This window comes from Fukomys damarensis, unplaced genomic scaffold, assembly GCF_012274545.1.
Source record: "Fukomys damarensis isolate Sample0158 unplaced genomic scaffold, DMR_v1.0_HiC HiC_scaffold_14, whole genome shotgun sequence".
Classification (NCBI taxonomy): domain Eukaryota; kingdom Metazoa; phylum Chordata; class Mammalia; order Rodentia; family Bathyergidae; genus Fukomys; species Fukomys damarensis.
In genome coordinates this window covers 6546140-6565613 of record NW_022900926.1, presented here as the reverse complement: position 1 = coordinate 6565613, position 19474 = coordinate 6546140, and the positions used below count along the sequence as shown (strand labels likewise).

At 42.9% G+C, this 19474-nt stretch overlaps 1 long non-coding RNA gene across 1 annotated transcript; it reads left to right on the top strand.

Annotated features, from left to right (window-relative positions):
- Positions 1-326: 326 nt before the first annotated feature.
- On the top strand, positions 327-18942 carry LOC104863377. Its single transcript, XR_780543.1, has 4 exons — positions 327-388; positions 1282-1423; positions 10717-10910; positions 18768-18942. It is a non-coding gene; the product is annotated as an uncharacterized LOC104863377 (long non-coding RNA).
- Positions 18943-19474: the final 532 nt, after the last annotated feature.

Below are 19474 nucleotides of genomic sequence, written 5' to 3'. Positions count from 1 at the left end.
CTCAGGCTCCTCCAATCCCTTATTACTGCCTCACTCAGCTCCACCCCAGCTCAGGCTCACCCCGCCCGCTCCTTTAACAGAAGCTCCCCGAGCGGCCATGCTGCTTTCTCTTCTCTGTCAGGAGACAGCCCGGCAGATCCTCCCCATAATGAAGTCTTGTTTTGGTCCTGGTCTGGTCCTGGTTTTTGGCTCTTCTTACCTAACACAGCACTCCGTCTTTAGGGGCGGAAAGATCGTCAAGTTGCTTTTTAGGAAGCGGAAGGGAGACCCTAGCCGCCCTCTTGCTCTGTTGCCATGCGATGCCCCCGGGCTGTGTTAAGATGCAGCAGGCAGTGTCCGTTAGGGCTGACCAGGGCCTGCTCCATGCCGGTTCCGAGCCTCCAGAGTGGTGAGCCACAGCAGGGCATTTCCTGTGTAAATTACCTGGTTTCCAGTATTTCGTGCTTGCTATGGAAATGAATTAAGATGATCACCTTGCCTCTAGTTTAGAAAAAAAAAAAAAAACACCTATTTTTATTTTTTATTTATTTTTATTTTTTTGGTACCGGGGATTGAACTCGGGTCCTTGTGCTTGCAAGGCAGGCCACCGAACTGCTGAGCTAAATCCCCAGCATCTTATTTTATTACTATTGTTTGCAGAGCTTGAAATTCCTGGAGTTGCTAACAAGATGCTTTTTCTTTCTGTCTGAGACTTTGCCAGAGTTCCCCTTCATCCTCATATTTGAGCACTCACCTCAGAGCACACATTTTTTCCAGTCCCTGCCCCTTACTGAGTTCCAAGGCTGCTTCTAAGACTGGGGTAGTTAAGAGGGCACGCCCACCCCTTGGTACAAAGAGCGATCTTAGTCCCTTCCACAAAAATACCATGGCCTGGAAGCTTAAACAGACTTATTTATTTTCCCACAGTGGTGGAGGCTGGGGAGGCGAGGGTCACATTAGCAACGTGGTTGAGTTGCTGCCAGCTCTGTTCATAGCATGCAGAGACGGAGAGGCAGAGGGGGAAGGGAGGAGAGAGGATGAGTCTTCTGGTGTTCCTTCTTGTAAGGACACAGGGCCCCGCTCCTATGGCCTTATTTAATCTGAAGGTCCTCCTAGAGAACCAGCTCCAGCACAGCCCGAGTGGAGATCAGGACTTCAGCATGTGAATTTTGGAGGCTGTGATTCAGCCCGCAGCACCTTGAGGACTTTTAAGGAGACTGATAATCTAGTTGAGTATTATTGCTTGTGCCATAAACTTAGAGGCTGAGTAATTTCCTTTTTAATTTGGATGCTTTCTTTTAGGGTTCCCAGATTTAGCAATAAAAGTAAAGAACTTGCGGTGCAATCTGCACTTTAGGTGAGCGGAAAAGCATGTCTGGTGTGAGGATGTGCTGTACCAGCCTGCTTTTCATGCTTTAATGTGACCACTGCTGGCTTCCCTCAGGTAAGGCTCCTGTGCTATGTAGGACACCTAGGGTGTGAAGTTTGTTCCTTGAATTGTTAAGTGAGGAGTGCGATTAAGTACTTAAAAATATCTAGGTAAAGTTTATTGCTGTACTTGTCTAACATTTCTGCAGGTAGATATTTAAAAGAAAAGTCACTCTCCTGCTTTTTGCTAAATGTTGAAATCTCTGCTATTATTTGAGCCACGTTTTTATTATTTACCCCAGATCAGTTTCTTTTTTCTTGAAATTATGTGGTTTTAAAATTTTTATTAGTTCATGCTTGTGGTACATAGTGATTACATTTGTCGTGGAGACTTTGTACCTGTACACACATAGCTTAATTCTTTCTTTTTCCCTTCTCCTCTCAACCTTCCCTGCCTCCTTCAACTTTTGTTCCCCTTACTATTTATAAAAGCTCTATTTCCATTTTTTCTTTAATTCTCTCTTTTTAAAAATTCTTTTTGCCTTCCTTCCCCCCTCCTTCCTTCTATTACTTGTTCTTCTTCGCATTTGAAAAATATATCATAGTTCCTATTGTCTGACTTTTATTTTGCTCTTCATCTACATTTTGGGCTTCTCATATAAGAAATGATAGAAGAGGATACGATACACTCAGTATTGGTGTCCGTTAGAGAAATGCAAATGAAAGCAACACCAAGACACCACCTTACTCCACAAAGAGCGGCCATCGTCAAGAGATCAAATAAAAAGAGATGCTGGCAAGGAGGTGGGGGAAGGGCACACACATTGCCGGCGGGACTGTAAACTAGTACAACCCATATGGCAGTCGGTATGGAGGTGCCTCAAAAAGCTAAAACTAGAACTTTCACTGGGCACAGCTATTCTCTTTCTAGCTATTCTCCTGAAAGACTTAAAATCATCATATTACAGTGATCCATGCGTGCTTCTGTGTACAGCAGCGCAATTCATAATAGCTAAATCCTGGTACCAGTCTACATGTCCATCAACAGACAATGGATAAAGAATGTGGTATTTACAGACGGTGGAGTACTACGCGGCCATGAAGAAGGATACGCTTGAGTCATTCATAGGTAAATAGATGCACTGCAAGACCGTAAGTGTAAGTAAAATAAACCTACATCAGTTTCTAAAGCACCAAAATATAAATACTTTTCTTCGCCTTAGGATACTTCTCTCTCTCTTTTCTGGTGCTAGAGAGCAAACACTCTAACACTGAGTCACATCCCCAGCCCCTCAAAATGAATTTTTCTTCTATTCTGTGTAAATACTACCCTTCTTTGCCCACTCATCTGTTGCTGGACACAGGCCACTCCCAAAGTTTAGCTATTATGAGTTGTACTGCTACGAACATAGTTGTGCACAGATCACTGTAATATGATGCCTTCAGCTCTTTCAGGAAAGTGCCTTGTACACATGTCAGCTCCCCACAGGGAATATCGACATTACGTACTGGAAGCACGTAGGAGGAAAAAGAGTGAGCTGAGCAAAACAAATTTTAAGTGGAAGGATGCTTAGAAACAAAGCAGAGTAGGCCCCCTGTGGTGGCACCTGTAACACCAGCACTTGGGCAGTGGAGATAGGACCATCATGAGTCTGAGGCCAGGCTGAAATACATGGAAAGATCATTTCTCAAGAAGAAAAAAAAAAGCATTCTCAATCCGTTAATAATCCTTCACAGAGCTCCATTTGCATACATATCCGTGTTTATATAATTCTTCATAGCTAAATCTTGGAAGTAGCCTATAGCATGGACAAAGAAGACGTAGTATTTATATACAATTGAACACTTCTCTGCCATAAAGAAGGATACATTTGAGTCATCTGTAGGAAAATGGCTGCACCTTGAGACCACGATGTCAAATGAAGTAAATCAAACATAAAAGCTTCAATATCACATGGTTTCTCTTACATGAGGACCCAAGGTATAGGTAATGAGCAAGGTGAAAGGTAACAGGAAGTAGTGAGGCGAATATTTCTCAATGGGAAGGGGGTCAAGAGGCAGAGGGAGGGGGACAGAGAGGCGAGCGAGGGAGTGGAAAAAGGAAATGAAATGAATTATGTACCTGTACCAGCTGTGCATAAGGAATGCAGACATTACCTCCTATACACACGTACTAATCTAAAACCCGTGTCTTACAAATGCTCTGGACAGCGCGACCACGGTGTGGAGCTTCCGGAGGACGTGTGGGTGTCACCTCTGCACATCTATTCTTTGTCCCCACTGCCATCTCTGTATTTCAGGCACGGCTGCTTATCGAAAAGCGTAGTGTTTCAGCCGCTGGAATCCCTGTGACTGCGTCCCTCTGCAGCCGCCTGGTCTTTACAGCTGGCCTTGAGAAGCGCCAAGCTGAGAAGGCGACACAATTTGCATTTGCTTCGTTGCTCTCCCAGAAGCTCTGCCCAAGATAATTTTACACCGGCCACGAGGGATTACCTGCTGAAAACAGAGCCGAAATGTATCTTATACCCTACCATTGTATCACACAGTGCTAACATCTTAAGAGAAACAATGTTACCCTATCTATGGAATCTAGCTGCCCAGGGAAATATTCAGCAAATATTTATTACATGGAAGTATCTGATTTAAATGTCAGTGTGCTCAAAATTGCTTCACTGGTCTCCAAAATCCTTTTCAGGGTTTCTAAGACTGCTTTTCTTTCTCTTCTCACCTCTAAGTCCCTACACACACAATGCATTGTGTTGCTTATCATCTGTAAAGAAGTAGACTACTTGAATGACCCCAGCTCCTGGCTAGTTAATGCTGAATTGTAAGTGGTTAGGGTGGAAGGCATAAGAACATAAAATTATGCTTTTCTCTTTTAGTTCCAGTTTGATTTCATCAATTCAGAGAGTGAGAACCTGTGAATTAAAAACAATCTCACGAAGGGTGGGAGGAACAGCGGCACTTTCTGCATTCAAAGGTGACATGATTTCTTTAGAGGTCTGTGCCACAAGTGTTTTAACACGGGACGGAATGGTCGCTGCTTGGCCGCACACTTTTCGTAACTGATGCTTACTTTTGCGATCTGCTTTTCCACCCTTCTCCATGCTGCCCCCAAGCTTCATGGCGATAGACTTTGTGTTGATTTTGCTCACGTTTCTATTTCTTGCGCTGGAGTAATCGATAGTACCAATACATTGATGATCGAGCATAGGAATAAATAAAACATAGCCCCAAAAGTGTGCTTGATTTCACCTCCCCAGTACATAATCAGGAACAAATGCTTTGGGGTGGGTGGGGGGTGCTCACACTTGGCCCTGATTTCTTTCTGCCTGTCGAGGTGGGTGTTCATACCAACCCTTTCTAATTGATGTTTTGAAAACTTTTTTTGCCAAACAGGAGTGACTTTTGTCCTGCCGTGTTTACATACCTGAGACCGGGAGCAGGCACTTTTTGAAGTTAATTAGAGATTGGCTTGTGTTAAACATTTCCGGATGATATGGAGAGCTTGGCTTGGCAGACGGTAATCTCCAGCGTTTCCCTCTGTGACTCTTCCCTGACAGGTTTGGAAGGCCTGGTCCCAGGGGAATGGAGAGACATGGGGTAGACCTGGGATCCTGGCGGCAGTGAGAGTACAATGAGCTCAGGGACAAGGATCGCTCTTCCTCCTTTGCATATCTGAGTGTGTGTTATCTCAGACAAATACAAATCCCCTAACTGGCTTCCGCAGGCCACCGGGGACTTTCTGGGATGTTTTTCATTTATCTGTTATTGTGTGTTCAAAGGCCAGAGCTAATTTTATACCAGCTTTAAAGATAACCTTATCAGATAGCTTCCAGCCTTTTTACTACTAAGTAGACTTAAATTTTTTTCTCCCAAGCCTCACCAGGTTTTGAGGTTTGTTTTTTTTTTGTCAACTTCAAAAGCTGCATTTATAAACTAATAACTAATTTTCCATTTCCATTTTTGTTGAGAAACTCTGATTGCCAAACTTGTGACTCTCATTGCTAGTTTCTCATCAGAAAATGATACCAGAAGATGTTGATATAATTCTAGACGAGCAAAGAAACTTAACATCAGCCCCGGGAAAATGTAGCAGGGGTACAGGAAGTGAGCAGGCACAGGTAACTGAGATTTCTGACTGATTGAAAGTAGTGGGATCCTGACAATGAGGGGTGTTCAACTTTGGGAATCCCATTACCCCGCACACTGGGACCAGTGGAGGAGTTAAGACTACGGGTTCTCAGGCTTCATTTCTGGTCACCCAAGTTACAATCATCGGAACCTCAGGGTGATTTTAGCGCATAGTCAGGGTGGGCATATCCAATGCTAAGTATTAAAAACAAAACAAAGGAAATAACCAAACCAGAGGAAGAGAAAGGAAGAAAAAAGAAAAAAGAAGAGGAAAACAATAGACTGGAAGAGAAGGAAAAGCAAAGAAGAAAAGAAAAGCTGTATCTATAAGAGATGCAGTGGCTCATGGGCCTGGCCTCTCTCCTGTTAATCACAGCACATTTCTCCCGAAACATCTCAAAGCACCGAGCTTTCTAGAGCACAACTGAGGGCAGAGCATTCATTGCCACACCCCAAGGGCAGAAGAGGGTGAGGCCCGAGTCAAGATGCCTCAGGATTAACTGCCCTGGGTGCCATGTTGCCTCACCTGGACTCCTCAGCCCAGGGCTTCCTTTGCAGGGCCTTCTCTCCTCTCACAAAGCTTTGGTGCCACCCCATGCTGACTGTTCAGTGACCACGGCAGTGACAGAGCTGTCTAACAGCGAGGACCAAGTGTCTCCACAGGCTTCTGCCTCTTCAGTGTGGTCCTGGGGCCCAGCGCTGGCCCTCGCTCCTCCCTGGTGCCTTCCAGAGAAGCGATGGAGGATGGATGTATTAGAAATGCCCAGTGTTGCCCCTAGGGCTTTGCAGATAAGTAGAAGTGCTCCAAGTGAGTAGGGAACAATGGCTGCTCGGAACAAGGGGGCAAGATCAGTAACACGAAACAACTCAGATGAATGCTGAACATTTTGCAAAATGTGAAAATTCTATGATTTGTATATCTGTAACCCTCCTATAAAAATAAAAAATGGAGATTTCCATAAGTTCCTTTTAGCATATTATTCTGTAGTACTTTACTGATCTTATAAAACAAATGCCCATGGTTTTCCTCACCTAATGAGTCTTCTGAAAGCCTGGAACCATTGGAAAGCATCTGACTCAGCCCACCTTGTGTCTAAGAGACAGAATGGACAAATCATTCATTCAGGGGCCACCTTTAGTGGTAGCTTCGCTGGCCTTTGTGGGTTGGCTCTGAGATGTCTCCCACAGTCTGGTCACCAGGGCAGCATCGTTCAGAGGCAGGGCCTTGGACTTGACCGGACAATGAGAACTCTACCTTGGTCATGGGTTAATGCACTGATGCTCATGGTGCTGTGTAGTTGGGTGGTGGTGGAAGCTAAGTTTTCTACCTAGGTAAGTCGGGCTTCATATACTTTAAAGGGTATACTTTGTACTCTCTCTCTCTCCTTCCTAAATGAGAGCAGATTCTTTCATCACATGATCTCTGCAATGCAAAGGCTAAGAAACAATAGAGCCAAGTGACTGTTGGACTGAAACCTTTGAAAATGCAGGTTGAAGAGAGTATGGTTGCTAAAGATACTAACACCATTAAAAAGAATACAGGAACTTCCCACTAGATGCCTTCAGATCATCTCAGGAATCACCTTTGCATGCTCAAAGGTGTAAAAGCATGAGCACTTCATTTGAAGACAGAGGTGGAGGTGTACATCTGTAATTCTGGCACTTAGGAAGCTGAGGAAGAGATCCCTGAGTTCAAGGCCAGACTGGATGACACGTGACCTAAGGAAACTCTTTTTCAAGAAAAAATTCAACTGAGAAGAGTGCTTCTGGGCGTCTGGATCATACAGGCCACCCAAAGAATTATTTTCCAGTGATCAGTTTCCCTCATCTTCAGCATTGAGCTGTTAGGGTTTTGTGACCAATGTCTGCAAAGCTTTTAGTACTGAGTCTGACATCATTGCTATTCATATTTCTCAAAAAGGTAAATACATTCTTTTTCTTTTTGAAGAGCTTAAAATCTTATCGGGGGAAGAACTGATGTGTGGGAAAATGGAAACTAAGCGTATGCAAAAAATTTCAGCTAGGAAGTAAGATAAAGAAACTTTTCTGAATTAATGTTAAGAGGTATGGTCTAGTTCTAGGACTTCCATTACTCTGTAACTGTAAGCAATTTACCCTCTCTCTTCTTATTTCCTTACCTATTTAAAAAAGTATGAAAGTAGATCAGGTGTTTCCAACTTCTGAGACTATGAAGGGTGGAAATTGGAAATTATTCCACAATAAAGCTGCTATATAATGTTTACCTTCTCTCTGGTATAAAAATGACAGACAGTGAGCCCCTCTATCTATCTATCTACACACACACACACACACACACACACATTATGGCAAAAATATGAGCAAACTAGCTAGGTGTAGGTTATGTGGGAATTCTGCATAGTATTCTTCAAATTTTTTGCATGTTTGAAATTATTCTAAAATATATATTTTTGGGGGGTACTGGGGATTGAACTTGTGTCCTTGCCCTTGCGAGTCAGGCATCAGAACCACTGAGCTAAATTCCTGGCCCAAAATTATTCTAAAATAAAAGGCTAAAAAATCAATGATGTGTAGAATGACCAGTACAAGAAAGTAACTTAAATCAATAACCCAAGATTGATAATTAACAAATTATTATAAGAAAATATCCTAAGACAAACTGGAAATACTTATATGTAATAAAAATTAGCTGGGGGGTGTGAATCAGAGTCTACTGATAGAAAAAAATAGCCTGAAATGGAACTAAGGGATATTGGAGTTCTGTCCTGAAGAAAATCCTTGGTTGTACTGAAATTATTGCTTCCTCGTGTTAAAGTGGAACACATTTAGGTGTGGAGTAATAGGGGAAAAAATCACTACATTTGTTGGAACTTAAATATAATCACATTTTAATTTTCCTGAGTAATCTGGAACATTTGGTTGGGTTCACATCATGCTGTTCATTGCCGTAGCTCTGTGTCTATGCTAAGTCTTATTCCATGGTCAGGACTAGGAATGGATGCTCTCAATATCGTTTTACCATAAGATGCATCTAATCTACAGGCAATGTGGGAAGCACAACCTGAGGGTGGGGGTCAGGGTAGGTGCACTAACGTCTCTGGGCTAAAAATGGCAGAGACACCGAGGCACTTCTTGGAGGTACGTTCCTCATCTTGGTACTATTGTAACAAAATACCTGAGATAATGAACTTACACAGAAGAAAGTTTGCCAGGCATGGGGGTGCATGCCTACAATCCCAGTACTCTGAGTGGCTGAGGTAGGATAGCAAGCTCAAGCTCAGGCCAGGCAACTTGGCAAGATAGCAAGACCCTGTCTCAAAATAAACAAACAGGACTTGGGGTAAAGCTCAGTGAAAGGCCTTGGGTTCAACCTCTAGTACCACCCCACACACACAGACAAACAAACACAGGAAAAGTTTATTTTGGCTCCTGGTTTCAGAAGTTCTAGTCCATGTCAGTGGTCCTAGTGCTTCTGGGCCTAGGGCAAAGCAACATATCATGGTGAGAGCACATGGCAGAGGAACCTTTAAGAGGAGGAGGAGCAGAGTCCCAATACCCACTTCTAGGACCTAATTCTATGACCTCACTTCCTCTCAATAGGCTCCACCTCTTAAAGGTTCTACCACCTACAAACAGCACCAAACTAGAGGCCAAGCCTTTAACCCATGGGCCTTTGGCTAACACTTTATATCCAAACGATAGCACAGGACCCAACAATGACAGATGGCCTGGTGCATTGAGTTCAAAAACAGTGGTTCTCAAGGCCAGCAGTGTTGGAGTGATCCAAGAATTCTCAGGCAGCACCCTGGCACTACTGAACTGGAAATGTGAGCAGTAGGGTGCAGCAATCTGAGCTTTTAAAAGTCCTTCAGGAAATCTTGAAGTGAGCTAAAGTTTACAGTCTACTGGTAAATCATGCACTCAGCAAGTCTGGAAGAATTCCATTTGTTAGAAAACATTCGGGTACCTGTCTCTGAGGAGAAAGGGAGCTAATTATCAATTTCCTCACATTTAAAAGCCTTCAGAAACAATCACTGTAATTTATGGCTGGAGCTCTTAGAGAACTGCTTAATACCACTAAAAATAAAAATTTAAAAACAATTAGAGAGGCACCAGAAGCTCTTGTGATCCTCTTGTGATCCTCTAAACGCACCAAGGACTTGCCACTTGGCCATTACAATTCTATATCCATCACTATATTAAGGTTCTTGGTTTGGAGCATTCGCTTGTGGGAACCAAATGCCTGTCATTTTATGGCACCACAAAGTGACTAAGAACAGGATTTTTTGCAATGTGTTGGACTACAATGTGAAGACATCCCGTTCTTGAAATGACCATGGCTCCATAGGATACCTGCAGGCCAGCAAACACAAAACTCTCTCCCATGGGATGAGTAGAGGTGGGTGCTCTGTCTAAAGCTTGAGATTAAGCAGGATTGAGAAGTCCAGAAATATGGGAGGAAGAGGACAATGGAAGGCAGAGGAGTGTCTACATCCCCCTCTGCCTGGAACCAGAGTTTGGAGTGGGACCATCTGGGCACAAGACTGAGGAAAGACACAAGAACCCAAATTCACATTTCATTTTGGTGTCTCAATCAGAGATAGCTTTTTCTCAATTTAAGATTCTTGTAGGCTTCAATGCAGAGGATGCTTTCTAAGTAATCTGGACTGGTCTTTCTGTCTTGCCAAAGGACAATCCCCGTGGCTCAGATTCTTTGGGGTAGGATGTTAGCCAACCAGGGAAAATTCTTCCTGTAATTTGCCATGACATCTGAAAGAATACTATTTTCCTTGTTATAAATTGTTTTCTCCTCCTCTATCTTAGAAACAAAGCCAGCACTTGTCGATAAATTCATATACTCCTGCTGCATTTAATTTTTCTAATTCTATATAATAGTTGCTTCATTAGTAGTTGGGGCCATAAAACCACAGTAGACCTGAGAACCCTTGGAGGTCATGGCCCAGGCCTGAAACAGGAAGGGAGGAAGTACCATGCCCATCTGGGTGGGTCATCACCAAACACTTCCTTGAGGTAGTTTATAGAGCCCTAAGTGCAGATCATTTAAATGGTGCCTCTCAAGAACTATTTTGTGGACCAGTCCTGGAGCTCGCTTGGCCACCGCCCCACTGCAGGAGACTCAACTGTCCACACCCAGGTCCAGAAGCCTTCATGGGCCCACCTGCCCATCCCCAGAGCCACTCCCTGGGTTCCACTCTACCCTCCTCTTAGCACTTGATTTTTCCCTTCTCTTTCTAGTGGCTGCCCTAAGTCTGCACATGTCTTCTGATGGAGGCAAACCCACCATCAGTCCTTGGAAGGAGTTATCTTGAGTGCCTCTGAGCGGAAAAGAAGGGAATACAGACTTTGGTGGTGTCTTGCTATGCAACTGAGGTGATACACAACTTCTTGCTTCTCCTACAGCTAGGAGCAGTGAGTGTGATTCAATTCAAGTAAGTTCATTTTCTCGCTCCCACCACTCTAAACCATTTGCTTTTCCTGGAACATTCGGGAGTATGCGGTGCCCTTTGTGTGTGTGTGTGTGTGTGTGTGTGTGTGTGTGTGTGTGTGTGTGCTCACAGTTCATCGCAGCTCTGCCCCTTTGCAGGGACTGACACACGATGCAGCACACCTGGACCAGTTTCCATCCTTTCACCCCCCCATCCTCCTGGGACCTCTTCCCTTTACCCAGAAGTCTGCCTTTCTGTTTCCTAACATCTCTACTTTGTTCTACTCTTGTTTACTCATTTATGGTTTAGGTTTCTCATGTGAGAGAGACCATGTAATATTTAACTTTCTATGTCTGACTTATTTCACTTACCATGATGGTCTCCAATTCCACATATTTTCTCGCAAGTGACACTTTTCATTTTTGCTTATGGCCGAATAGTACCCTGATGTGTACACAAATACTGTGCTCTTCTTTCCTTTTGATCCTTTGAACATAAGATTCTGTCACCGTGAACAATGTCATAACTGAAATTTACAGAATATTTACTACGTGCATGATATTTTCAAAGACTGTTTTATCTAGGCATTCGTTTAAACTTCACAAAACTCTTCTGAGCAGTTACTGTTGACATCATCAGTTTAGGAATAGGCCAGGGCATCATGTAACCTGCCCCTGGGCATCCAGCAGGTTGTGGGATGAAAGGCAAACCCATGGCTGCCATGGTGGTGCTTCCTCCCACCCAGGCTGACCTCGGCAGACCTTTAAAGATCCTTCAGATCAAGGTCATGGGCTTCAGAGAGCTTTCCACAGACTCAACCCAGGCCTCTTTTGTTCTCCCAGGGCAGCCTCCACCCCATCACAAGGCTGCCTTTTATCACAAGGAAGTCATTCGTGTCTGGCTTCCAGCTTGCATCCATGCCAGAGGGTGGAGTTTATATGGATTAAAGGCTCCCAAAACTCTGATATATAGATATCTATAGATAGATGTAGATATAGATATAGATGTAGATATAGATATAGATGTAGATATAGATGTATTCCTCTTGGGGATATCTGTGAGTTCATACTGCAGTTATGTAAGAAGTCATGACTTTAGCTGGATGGTGAAAAGTGCTCAGTGCTTGGATTTTATCAGATTTCCTTAGAACATAAAGTGTAGAGAAAAGGTATGAAGTACTTCAAAAAAGGACAGGGAGTTGGAGGTTCATTGAGTCTGGGGAGTTTGAGAGTTCAGAGTATAAACAAACTTAGTTTGTTTGTTTGTTGCTATTTGAAGTTGGGCTGTATGGCATGGTACAAACACTGGATTTCCATGTGATAGAAAGGAAGCCTAATCCAGATCTTCTCAGTGGCTGTTGGGCTTTGAGCAGATAATTAAAATTCTTTGAGCATCAGTTGAGGATTAAAAAGAACATTTTTTAGTTCTAAAGCTCCAAAAATGTAGTTAATGATGCTGAATAAAAATATGACACAATTCTGAGCCTAAACCAAGAAAAACTAGGATAACTATTCATGTGGAGAACACTAAATTCTTTTATTACAATTAAAAAAGTGAAAATGAATCATAGCCTACAAAGCGAAAGCATACATTTTTTTAGCAAATACACTGTATATTTCAGAGCATTTAAAAATAAACATGAATTAAATTAAACAAATATTTACTGAGAGTCTATTTGGGTCAAATACCTTGACTAGGTTCCAGAAGCCAATCTGATAACATTCTGACTTACTTTCAAACATTTAGCGAATAATGCATGGAGAGTGGAAAGCCAGACACGATGGTAAACTAATATCATTCTGTCCTAATTCTCATCTGTGTCTTAGGATCAATGGTGATACTTGTTTTGCCTGTCTATTCTACTTCCACCTCAGGAACTTGGAAATCAAGCCTCCATGGGTCCAAGGCCTGGCTCTGCCCCTGAATTGCTTTTAAACAGCATTTGGTGACTCACCACCCAGAATGGGAAAAAATACATTTTTAAAGGACTTCTTTTAGGTGCCATTGTATTTGAATTTATGCAAAAAATGAAGAAAGTACCTTGATTACCTTATTTAGTAGTAGTTCCAAAGGGCAGAGTATGTCCCCCTTCAAGCCCTGTAATTTTTATCAGCCATATGACCCTGGTTGACAATGGCAGAAACTTAGCAAATTTTTTCAGAGATGTGGGCAACAATCTGCATTCTCTGCTCTCAGAGACTGACTGACTTCTTCCTTTTCACACTTTCTGGACAGGAGCCGATATTCTGGGAAAGTCCATAAAACAGAACACCCAGGATGTGATGTGCACAGGTTGCGGCTGTCTTTCTCAGGCTGGATTTTATGAACTCCCTCATGGATGGCAGGGTATTGTTTTTCATTGAATGTGTTCAGAAGAAGGGGAACCCTGAACCAAACCACTGTGGGGAAGTTCACAGAGATTTCACAAGTCCCAAGCAGGCCACAGAGAGGAACTCGTTGTTTGCCCAAGAGTGAGATCCAAAGGTCAGCATAGCATGCTGTCATTAAAAACTGGATTTATTGAGATGAAAATCCTTGGATTTATTAACACATTATGCACACAGATGAAAAGCTGTCTAAAATAAACAGTGACAGTGAAATGTAAGAAGGGAAAATCACCATCAGGACGAATAACTGACATCAAACATCACCACACCTCTATAAGATTCGCCCGAGGTCCATTTCCTGCCAACTTAATAACCCATAGTAGTTTCTTTCATAAATTAACAATCTATTCAAGAAAGCAGAGGAGTGTTGGTAGCTATATAAATGAAAGAATTATTCACTTTCTGCTTGGGCATTGTTGCGATGCATAAAATGGTCACAGTCACAATCTTTAAAAAATATTTCAAACTTTTACTTATGGAAAACAAAGTTTAGTATTTTCCCAGGGAGTTTATTACTTTTAAAAAAATTGAAATCTATCTGGAGAGAAAGAACACATTTTTTTAAAAACTTGGCATCTTTAATGATCTTTGAAAACTATTTGCTAGCACTTATGTTAAAGACTTTACATGCATAGTTTAATCAAACAATAACATAGCATATAAGTAGCTACTATCCTTATTCCCTTTAATGAACAAGGAAGCTGAGGTTTAGAGACATTAAATACCTCAGGTCACGAGCAACAGAGCTGAAGTTCAAAATCTGGCTTGTTTGGCTCCAGGTCCTTAGCTCTTAACTGCTACAAGTGACAGAAAAAGTCTCTCCCAAATAATAAGGAAACAAGGGCAAACATGGTACAGACTGAATCCATGAGCGATGAAAAACAAAAACAGACCAAGGAAAGAAAAAAATAAGAGAAAATGAAAAAATGGAAATAAAGTTTTTGTAAATAGGGAAGGGAGGAGGGGGTGAAGGGAGGGCAGGGGTAAGGGGAAAAAGTGAGAACCAAGATACATCATGTAAAGGTACAAGATCCCAACGATGAAGGTAACTGCTGTATACCTAAAATGTACCAATAAACTCAATGAGGAAAAAAAAAAGAAAGAGACCTGGTTAATAGTGATATTTTGGAGATAAAATTTGAATAGTTTTCACTCGTCAGAAAGTATTAGCTAAGATCACTGGATACAAAAGTACAGCACTGAGAATGTTTTTTGCCAGTCTTCACCACTAAACCTCAGCCCCTTTACAAGCATCCTCCTTTCCTCCCTGAGCATAAGGGCCTTCCACATCTTTGTTTTTGCCCTGGTCTAGGTTTGCAGTTCCTGCCTGAAACTGTGAAATAAACAAGGAAGAGCTTTTGGCCCAGACTGGGATTCCATCCTCTCTCTCTGGAACACTGACCCACTTTGGAGGAACTTGCTCCAGACCTGACTGGTCACTTCCTCCACCTTGGCTCACTTTCCTCCTGAGCCCCAAGACCCAGGTGACCATGGGACCAGCACCTCTGCCTCTGCAGCCTGAGGTCCTCACCCTTTGGAGTCTGATGTAGCATTTGGCTGGGTCTTCCCAGGGCTGGCCAGGCTGCTGGGCCCAGAACGGGCTCTTTATCTGATCCCTGAATTCTATTATGAGTCTCTCTTCTTCCTCTGTCGTCCCCTCATTTCACCCAAACTTATCTCTGCAACATTTTCCCGGAAGAGGTTCTTCTCCTCCTGTCCAGACTCCCGCCCTTTCATCTGAACCATCCCCAGCTCCACCCAGTCATCCGTCCACGGAGAAGGGCCCTGACCCATTTCCTTTGCCTAGCTCCTCCTCCCTGATCTGAGTCATAACTTCTTCTTTAAAAATGTTTTGGTAAAGTGCCCCCATATTGAGAACCTCACAGAAGTTAGAATTCATGATGCTTTGCTTGCTGACCAGTATATTTATTATTCCCTGCACCTTTCTTGAACAGAGAGGCGGGTGGTTATGTTCTTTGCACTATTATGCGACCACACTGAATTTTTTATTTTAAACTCAAGGGAGAAGAAGCCCTGTCTACTTCACTTTTTGTTAAAAAGATCTTGAGCTGAACTGTGTGTATTTGGCCAACTGAATTCTTTGGCAATTAGAATCCATGGAACACAATTTAAAGAAAAGCAAGATAACACTAATTTTTGGACTGCTTTTATGGAATTCATTTATTTTCTTTTCTGCATTTTGGCTAACATGTGTGAATTTTATGGTAGGGTCATACAAATTCTAAATAATTAAACAGAATAGTCTGAAGTGGTGAACACTTCAGATTACATTCATTTCTAAATGAAAACATTTGTATCGGTTTCAAGAAAGTATAGTGATATGACTCATTTACAAAGTATTAACAATATTTGTTCAAGGAGACCTACAATATTAGCATAACATTCGGGAGGCCAGATATTATACTGAGCACAAAAAGACCTTGTGAGTGTTGATTTCTTTCCTTGTACAGACCTTATCTCCTTGGAAAAGTCTTTCACCTTCCGGATGGGACATGTCTTCCCTTGCGATTCCATGAGAAAATGTAAGCACATGAACACATGTGTATATGTTGAAAAGATGATAGACACTAAAGAAATTTGGCTAGCGCTAATATTTTCACTTGCTTTTGAAAAGATGCTTCAAAGGTTTTAAATTTAGAGGCAAATAAGTCTGTTAACTTTTCCCAGGATTTTACCTCCTTGTCTTAGCAAGCATTCGCTTTTCCCTTCACACAAAGGCCTCCCACTCACTCATAGACCTTCTGTCCTACTGGGAAGAACAATAGATCTCAGTGTTTGCTAAGATAATGTCCAGATCATTTTCTGGGAGAGGGTTGAATTTGTTAACTATGAAAATCTTCCTCAGGTATGGAGTGGGGTGTGTGAGGAAAAGGAATAAACGGTGTAAGTGGATCCAATGGAAAAGGTTGGGAGTTCGAGTGGAAATTCAGAATAAGAAGCACACTTTTATTCATGTAGAATAAATGTGCATAAATGTAGAAGAGCTTTACTGGGAAGTAGAGAGTTCACTGTTTCTGGGGACCCAGGTCAACCGAGTCCATAGATATTGAAGGCTTCTGCTCAGGTACTTACATACCCAGGTCTAAATTCTATGGCTAAAATAGGATAGCATCAACTGAGTTATAAATATGTGTGTGTGTGCATGTAGAGATATGTGATCTGCGTGTGAGTGTATGTGTGTGTGTGTTGTGTGATTGTGGAAGCCTATTTTGAAAGTTTTGCAATTGCTATTTTGAATCCAAATCAAAACATTTGTTTTTATTCTTGTTAAGCTTCGTCTTGCTGTTGGGGCGACTCTCTTCCTGTCTTTAAGGATTTTGTCTAGAAGATCTGTGCTTATTTCTTGTGCTGTAGTAGGAATGTTTAGCTCAGTGGAAGGTATGAGGAAGAAAGGAGATGAATTGGTGTTCTTCCCAGTACTGGATGCACACAGTTGCACAGAGAGCAGCTAAGGGGTGTGGCAACACCCTGCAAAGCCACACAGCTCCCATCAAGAGTGGTGTAGACACAGCTGCGGGCCCTCCTCACTGCTGGGCTTCATCTCCTGATCTTTCCACTTGGATGCAAACCCTGAACATGGACACTGATGGGACCATTGTCGATAAATTGCTGTATTGAATCAGTCAGATAATCAATTCTTAGAGCCTTAAGTGAAGTGTTCATTCTGTTAACATCTTTGATTTAGTTTGGAAATTTGGGCTGTTGTTTGGGTCTTGACCTCTTAGCGTCAGTTGTCAATGGAGAAATTACTTGTGGGCCTCATATCAAAGTTGACGTGCTTGTAAAGAAGAATACACAGAACCCAGGACGTGTCTGTGTGCACTGGGGCTGGAACACCCATAAAATGGAAGAGGAGAGAGAAGAGGCTGGTACAGCAGCACAAGGGCCAACAAAGGAGTTTTTAGCGTCAACATCAGTTGGTGGAGTTGGGAAATGGCCACTGTTCTCCGTCCCATCACTAAAGTGGAACAGACCTGGTTATGGTCATACCCGATGGATAATGCTGTAAAATAAGTCACCCGTGACCAGGGACACCCTGTGTAGGGTTCTCCCCACCCTCAAACAACTGTTAACACATGGGTGATCCTCTGGGAGGGAAGGGGATCTCTGACGGAATTGAGGTATTGCAAAGTCACTGAAGGTATTCCCATCGCTAACCTGTCGAGGGTCTTGGTCCAGTATCTTACTTAAGCCTTTAGGTCAGGCTGCTGAAGAGTTTCAAGGGGAAGAGAAACTCCCTCACTGGTAAAGCAGCACACCTCACCAACCCAAGTGTCACATCCACCTGGGGGGCGGGAAGGAGCCAAAAGAAAAGTTTGCACGCTTTGGTTCTTCTGTTCTTTGTGATTCTGCCTTCCTCACATCCTTGGCTGACAGAGAACGGATACACAGATCACCGGGAGTCCCCGCACCCACTTCCCCTAGAGAGGCAGACTCAGAAGTGCAACTTCTCATCTCTCACAGAGCGTCCCGGCTTAGTTCTCAAGGGAAAGGGAGCAGCATTGGCTCTGCCTCACGCAGTGTCTCAGCCCTTGGCCACTTGACGCTGCTCTGTAAAGCTGGGGACAAGAGAGAGCCACTGTGAGACTGCACTTATTTTCAACCAACACAAATATGTGCTTCCAGGGTGCCTCAGTATTGTCTCCTCTGCACCCCCCAGCATCCAGGTTCAAGCTCAAGAGAGAATTTAAAGCTGTGGAGAGAAGGAGTTGAGATTGCTTAAGAGCTACCACTTTCTCGTCTTGCTGAACTTCCTTGTGACTTTACTCCTTTTTGTAACATTGCTTGGCAAAGCCTTCCCTCCTCATTCTATACACTCTTTGGCCCACTGGCATAGCTGCTGCTTCCCAGAGAATACTGACCCACATTTCCATTAGCAAATCTGAGTTGACTTAGTGGGCTGAGTTTCAGCTGCTTCATGGATGCTTTTGGTGGACGAGGGCCCAGGTTTGAACCACAGTTCCTGAGCTCTCATGAAAAGTTGGCTGAGGTGAAACCTGTCTGATAAAATGTCTCCTTATTCTGATTCTGGTTCTTTCGCGTGAAAACTCAACATCAGTAACCAAAATGGATTGAGTTCACACGCTACATAACCCCGATGCCTTGTTGTGAGGTAGAACCACCCACAGGTTCGGATTTTGCTCATAATTCTGGCCCGAAAGAAGTCTATCTGCTTAGCCAAAGTCATGGTATTTAGAGGCTTTGGGATCTGAGAATGGGAGGCGCATTTAGAGACTGGAAAGCATATGCATTCTATTTAGGACCCTTGTCTTGAGAAAGTGACTGTAACTTCCGTGTGCAAGGAACACCAAGCTAACATGCTTTTCTCAGCTGTATAAATATCATTTGGCAGAAGACACAGACGGCATGCCAACAGTCAGAGCACAGTCTTTCATCTCCATCGTGGCCTCAGCTGCCTATATTTGACCTCATCTCCTTTGTTTCATTTTAGCCAATAGAAAGTACAATGCAGTGGCACTGAAGATAAAGAGGGACGTGGCGAGAGGACTCCAGAGGGACTCCAAAGAGCACCAGTGATGCGAAGACAGTTCATTGATCCTCTGGCCGCTGCGGGCGTGGGAGCATTTCCCTTGGTTTTCAACCAACATTAAATAACATATTTGAGATGCAACCTAGTTAAAACCCAAATGAAGTCCCATTTTTCACTCTTCCATGCCTTAACTGCTTCCCACATGGGCAAGATTTTTCTTCATTTCTGAACTACAAAGGACTATAATTCCAACTCTCATCTGAACACAGGTGAAATGCACATTTATTTCTACCTAGGGCCTAGAATGCACATGGCTGTGTGAAAACTTCATGGTTCATGACACGCTTCATGCTCGATAAGTTTTTATTAGGTTAAGAGGTCCAAGCAACTGGCTTATAGTAGTTTGCTCCGTGTTCAACAGATCTTGTGTTGAAATACGTGGATGTTCCCCTGTGAGTTCACTGGGGCACCCTGGGACCCTGTTAGGTGCTGGTCTGCACATAAGCAGAAGGTGTGACATGGCTACTCCCTGTCTTCCTCCTCTAGGAGCTAACCTATCCAGTATAAAAAATAATGAATAATACAGATACAAAAAAGCAAGATGCTGTGCCATCATAAGAAAAGTAAGCTACTGACTGAATGTTTAATTAGAGAAAACAGAATCCACT